The following is a 7020-nucleotide window of genomic DNA, read 5'->3' as shown; positions in this document are numbered from 1 at the left end:
GGAAGCTATAATGAGGCTGCTAACATGTTAACAGCTAAGAGGGAATTGTGACTTAATAGAGCCTTTACATGTTGATCTAATCATGGTCAAACAGCTAGATAATTGGAACCTATTGGCTGTCTTCAGCAGGCTCAGCTGTGTTCCTTGCAGACGTGGGCTCTAGAGCTTGGAGCTGGTGACTTCACAAAGGTTCCCCAGGCAACTGTCAAGGCTTTCATGCCCTGGTCAAAAGATACTTGAAAGCCAGACCATATAGCCCTGATTGGGATGCCACCAGATGAACCTAGGCATACTGCCCCAGGGAAGGAGCTGGTCAGCTGGGATGTGGAGTGGTCTGTACCAGTGTCCTGTGCTCTGTCCCTGCTTCTGGAGGTTCCTAGGTCTTCTGATGTAATTCTCTCCAGCGACACCTGCTGAAGAGTGGTGGCTTTTTTTTGTGATTTTTTTTTTTTGTGGTGGTGTGTTTATTTATTTATTTATTTATTTTTAAAATTCTGCCAGAGAGCACATGACGGAAAAGTCTTGATCCATAATTGTTTTTCTTAGCAAACATGTCTACTGCATCACCTGAGCATTTGCAGACAGTTCCATCCTTGAAGAAGTGTGTTTGTCAGCTGTGCTCCTGTGGGTATGTAGAAGCGGCCGGGGGAAGGAGCTTGGAGTACTGGTTACTTGACTAGCAGGCTATGCTGTTCTTTAGGGCTGCACTGTTATTCACTGCTAAGCTGCACATGAAAAATTGTAAATGAAGGTATCTTAGAGTACTTAAGGCTTTAAAACAGGAAGTATTTCCCCCCCCCATTCTGCTTACTAAATCACATGGTTCTTTTTTTTTTTATCATAGAAGTAAAACAAATGGCAGGGGAGCTTCCTGTTTTTCTTATGTAGGTGGATTGCATCTCTGAGAGGAGAGCTTGCCACTGTTTGGTCTGAAACTTGCTTTTGAATGGGTGTTACTGTCTTTAGGTCTGTATTTTAATTTAATAAAAACTGATATTTCCTCTGGGAGTGTGCTTAAATGCTGGAAAAGGTGTAGGGGTAGAGCCTTAGAAATTGAAGAGACTACTGAAAATACCAGGATTCAATATCAGTTTTATTAGTCTTGTGAATGTTAGCAAACTTTTCTTGAAAGAAGTTATTAGCTTAGGCCCATAGGCATAGTGTCCTTTCTCCCATATTTGCAGGTTAAGAATAAAATAATTATTGAGGGAAAAAATATCTCTGACACATCTAGATTACATGTCTTTGTTTTGAAGCTACTAAATAGTTATGAAGAGTTTAAAAGTACAAAATTCCCACCCAGAGTCTGTATCAAACTGGTGTGCATTGTTGTTATTCGTCGTGAGTAATAACCACATGTACTTCACAAAGAAGAATAGGAATGTTGGTTTCAAGCAGATTATAAACTGTCTTTTTGAGTATTTCTATCAAACTCTTTGTAAGGTACAAGAGTATCTGCTCCTTCCATTCTTTATTCTGTGTGTATCTGTACTTTTTTTTAAAAAAATAGTCTTTATATTTGGCTATGTGAAATGCTTTCTAAAGAGAAGTAACAGTGATTTGATTCTCGTCTTAGAGGGACCTTTTCGTTCTAACCAAGTAATGTACTGAAGTATAGGTCTGTCACTGAGGCTAGCAGTAATCTTTCAGATACTAGGTGAGCTAGTAGAGTAGGTCAATTAAGGATGTGGATAGTACCTCCTTGATCATGGCCTGTCTTAAAAAAAATATTAAGCTGAATTTTGGGTTGCTACTACAGTGACTGTTCTGGATTAAGAAGTGAGAGCTAAGAATTTTGAGTTTCCAGTGAAGACCTGTCCTCAGAGTCCAAGTGATATATAGATGTATATATCAAAGCAGAAATTATATACTTAGGCACCTTGGGGATCTTTACTGCTTGCAGGTAAGTGCATCGCTATGGTTTTTGTGTTAGGAGTAGTAGCTCCCCCGTTGCGGGTTTGCAGCAGATACTTAAGAAATTTTGGTTCACCTTATATTAGAAGGCTGTCATAATTATGCTGAACTTTAGGATAAAAACCTTTTGTAGACTAGTGATTTGCTGATTAGGGAAAGGTGTTGGGAGAACAGCAGGGTACAAGTACAACTTTGTGTATATTTTTGACTTTGAAACTAGGTATTTGCTGAAGAGGAATATATTATTCATAATACATAGTGTTAAGTGTGTAAGATAAAATCCTGAAATACCATTCAGAATTACCTGCCCATTAAGCTTGGGGAATTAATTTTCTCATTAACTTCCTATTAAAAAGATAACTTTTAACTCTCATTTAACTTCATAAGAATAAGGAATTTGGGCTCCTGAAGTTAGGTGTGCTGGATTATTATCTGAAGTACACTGTACAAATACCTGACTTTCCAGAGGAGAATATGCCATAATTCAGTGCAGCAGTGCAGAGTAGTCAGTATTTCACAGCTTAGATTGGCCCATCCTTACCAAATGAGTTCCAAAAGGACAGGTTTATGAACTTCTATTCTTCTTGGTCTTTTTTTTTTTTTAACTTTGGAAAGTAATACCAGTGTTCTTGTCTTACCAAAGCATATGTACATTGCTCATAAAGGTATCATGAAGTGTCTGGAATATCTTTCAAGTATAAGAAGGACATGGAAGTCCTGGAGAAAGACCAGAGGAGGGCCATGAAGATGATCAGAGGGCAGGAGCACCTTCCCTATGAAAACAGACTGGAAGACTTGGGGTTGTTCAGCCTGGAGAAGAGAAGGCTCCAGGAAGACCTTGTAGGGGCCTTCCATTATCTGCAGGGGAGCTACAGGAAAGCTGGGGAGGTACTTTTTTTCAAGGGCTTGTAGGGAAAGGACAAGGAGGAGGAGATTTAGGTTAGACATTAGGAGCAAATTCTTTAGTGTGATGGAGGTGAGACGCTGGAATAGGTTGTTCAGGGAGACTGTGTCTCCCCTCTCTGGAAGTGTTCCAAGGCCAGACTGGATGGGGCTCTGAGCAACCTGATCTAGTGGGGGTTGTCCTTGCCCATGCAGAAGGGTTGGATTTAGATGATCTTTAAGGTCCCTTCCAACTCAAACCATTCCTTTGTTCTCTGATCCTGCAATATCCGGTGGTACAATCTTTGGCAGTAAGCATATACAATAATGTATAGCTATTACAAAACAAAGGTTGCTGTAGCTTTTGCAGGATAGCTTTGCAGTCTGTCATGTATATGTTCTGTCTACTTGGGCATACATAATTCTATTTTTATTGAGAGGTAAAGCTGAAAGAAAATGTAATTGACTGTCATTAATCACTGAGCATTGAAAAAATACAAATATAGTTCAGCCAGTGGATTTCTGCAAGTAGTCAGAGAAATAGTCTCAGTTACAAGACATAATACATACAAGCAAGTCTCCTCTCCTGTGTAACTGCTGCTTTTAGAATGGTTCATTGTGGCCAGTGGTAGCAGCACTAGCTGAGAGATGAAATTTCTACTTTGTGTTACAAATGGCTGCAAATAGAATTTGTATGTTAATTCTGCATAGAGGCACAAAGATACAATTTTTACAAATCATTAATGTGTTCTGTACTTTCTATGATGGTGTGGATTGAGAAAATACTTTTTTTTTAATCAGCTGGGAGAGACAGAAGTAGAGGCTGTGAAATACATATTTTTCTAAAATTAAGATGACATCCTCTGTCACAGCTTTGAGCTGTTAAGAAAAGACTCTCTTGACCTAGCTGTTACAGCTAATATACTACAAGCAACAGTGACCAGGCCTCTGGGGTATGAGTCCCATATGAGGACTACAAATGTTCTAGTGATTGATTATATCATGTTCAGTGCTTGGTACTTCTCAGTATGGATGTTTACCACAAAACTGCTAAATGTAAGTGACATTTATGGATGTGTGAAAATACATAGAAGTACATTCATAATTCCTTATGGGGCTTATGGAGCAAACTGACACCAAGTTTCTTTCAATCGTGGATGCTATGTGTATGTGGGTTGATCGATGGAGGCATGAGGGTAAGAATTCCAGGGTATTAGGGCAGCAATGCAAACTGGCTTTTTGTAGCAGCAGGTGTACTGTGAGAAGGTGCTTGAGATATGTGGTGAGTTATGGTGAGTTCATAGCCTTGTTTTCTTATTTCCCTTCCCACAATTTGTGTGGATCTACTGACTAAAGTCTCTTATATTGAATGTATGAGGACAGGAGCAGCTGCAGGTAAGGATTACTGCTTTTCTTGTTCCTGCGTTTTATGCAAACCCCATTTATACTCAAGGATGTTGACATTGAACCTTGAGTAATTGCATAAGCACACAGCTTAGGTACCTGTAATGCCTTGCACAGTGGATGAGCGATCCTCTACCATTTCATGGGGACAATTGAATAGAAGGAAGCAGATTTTTGTGGTGTATTACGAGATACATTTAAGTGATAATGCTTTTCCCTAGTAATTCGTAGCTTTTCATTGTTTTGGATATAGAAGAGTGTATATTAATCTTCAGTATAACTACAGATGTTTCTCAGTGCTAAACTGGTAAATGATTTAAGATACTTGGTATCTAGCCATGAAACTGGTTTTTTTTTGTTTGTTTTTGGGTTTTTTTTTGTTGTTGTTGTTTTTTTTTTAAGCAGAGATTGAGAGAAAATGGCATGAGATGGAACTTAAAGGGCTATCAGTGCTCCAGTCTGATTTTGGCCATGGGATTTATTAGCAAACCTGAATTTCATTCATGGTTCTGATTCAGTCCTCTGTGTTGTCGTTTGTAAAAACTTGGGCAGAAATTACTCTAATGGTAGTGGTGGTAGAATGTTGCACGGGAGCTCTGTCTTACCGTCTGCAATGCTTAACAGCTTCTGTTGGGCTAACTGAAATGTGGCACCATTTGGAAGTAGCTTTTTCATATGAGAGTACCTTCCAGACCATCCTACCTGGTGTTACCTCCCTAAACTCCAGTCTGTGTGAAGCTTTTCAGCAGTGTCTGATGCCTTGTTTGTGGGCTTAGAGCTGGAATACTCCATTGGCCCAAAGTATAACTGCGGAGAGTCTGAGTATCTTTCTGTCCCTTTTCTGGACAGTTTAACAATAATAAATAATATATCACATTTAATAGTGTTTCTCTGTGGCACTGTTAATGGTTTCTGATACCTTTACATCCCAAGGGCTAGATCCATAATCACTTGTGTGCTTTCTGGCAGCCTGACTGTCTCTTCCAGATGCATGAATTTTAGTACTTTGCTCTCTTACCCAGTTAGGGAAACTTGCAAGAAGCAATTTTACAGTTAACATGAAGTACTTCAGAAGCTAGGAGTACAATAATTTCACTTGTGCTCATGTCTGGACATCTTTAGTTGCTTAAAGAGTTTGTTTACACAGTATTTTATATTTTTTAATAATTGAGCAATAACAAATACAAGTAGAAACAGGCCTTGTCTCAAGAGGCTTTCAGACTAAAAGATAAAAATCTAACCAAAGAGCCTAATTAGAGATGTGGAAGATGGATGTTTTTCATCAAAACAGGACTGGTATGATTGCTGTAGCAGCTGTAGAAAATGTGTATGAACTGAAATGGAGAATAGGACACAACTAGCACCTGTTACAAGTTGTCACGATCCGGTATTTGGATACTTGGCAATTTTTTACGGTCTTGCCAGGACAAAACAAAGATAACACAACATCAGGTGCACAAAGAGGCAGCGGGGCTGGCGTGCGGTCTTCCGAGAGATGGGGCAGAACCCCCTTGCTTTCCAACACTCCTCACCGCAGTCGGAGGCTGGGGTGGCTGAATTCTGCCTCCCCTCTCCTGGGATAAGCTCCACGGCAGCTGCACCCTTTGTTGCCCAGCAGGACCTGAGAAGAAGTTTAAAGGTGATCCCAAATGGTGAAATTAAGATGCAAATGAGGTCAGATGTCACGCACACAACAAACTTTTGTTAGAGTAACAGCAAAGTCCCTAGAGTGGATAGAACAGGGAGGAAAACAAAGACAGAAAAGAAAGGAGAAAGCAGAGATACAGAGGACAGCAAGAGAGAGCATAGTTACCACCACGGTCCAGTGATGTCGTCGGTGGGGAAGTGGTTCCTGGTGGGGAAGTGCTTCAAATGCACCCATAGAGTCTCAGATTTTATACAGTTCTTGCTCACTGCACCCCCACTTTTCTCCCTGAATAAGTGAGGAAATCCTCCTGTCTTCTCCATTGTCAGAGATAGCAGGGGGCAGGTATGATGCCAGGGGCTATGTAGGCTTTGGCGAACTGATGAGATCAGCCATTACAAAAGAGGTTGAGACAACTGGCACCACAGGATTAGTTTGTTGCAGTGGAGTTTTGGTCCTAGGAAGTGGCTTGAGACCGGCACTGTGTCTTGTCCTGCTAAGTTGATGGTTTTCATGAGATATCAGGGCCTGGTTATCCCTGGGTATTCTGCTCCCAGTGCCAGCTGTAGGTCTCCTTTTTCTGCAAGCTCAGCATGTCCCACACTAAACTCCCCAGTTCTCAGGTACTCGTCACAGGAGGGGAAGCAAAACGGTTGGGTGGGTTGCTTTAGTCCATCAACAAATGCTGTTTAACTCTCAGATGCCACAAGACAGACAACAGATATCCTGAGTGCCACAGTCCATCACTTATCTCTTTGATTGTTCGAAACAAGCACTATACATCCTGAATGCCACACAAGTCTAGGAGGTGACAAGTAAGGTAACCTGTAGGAAAGAAAGGAAGTGGTAAAAAGTGTGCTGCTAATGTGGCTCATCAGATTATGAGAGGAAACAGTATGTGTATGCAGGATCTGTGCTGCACAGGTCACCAAGGCCATGAAATAAACTGTGAGGAATGTCTGATTCTCTTGTCCTTGGAAGAGGTTTCCTGTAGCTATTCTGCTCTGCTCTTACACAGTGCTTGTGTTGCATTCCATGCTGTCCTACAAGGTGGAAGTTATTTGTTGACTCTTGGGCAGTTCATGGCAATGGAAAGACCAAAGGACCAAATCAAGATTCTTGGCAGTAATTTTTATGAAGGTGCTTTTTCTGAATTTTGTAGTACATATAATTTC

This window comes from Apus apus, chromosome Z (genome assembly GCF_020740795.1).
Source record: "Apus apus isolate bApuApu2 chromosome Z, bApuApu2.pri.cur, whole genome shotgun sequence".
Classification (NCBI taxonomy): Eukaryota; Metazoa; Chordata; class Aves; order Apodiformes; family Apodidae; genus Apus; species Apus apus.
Note: the sequence above shows the minus strand (reverse complement) of the source record.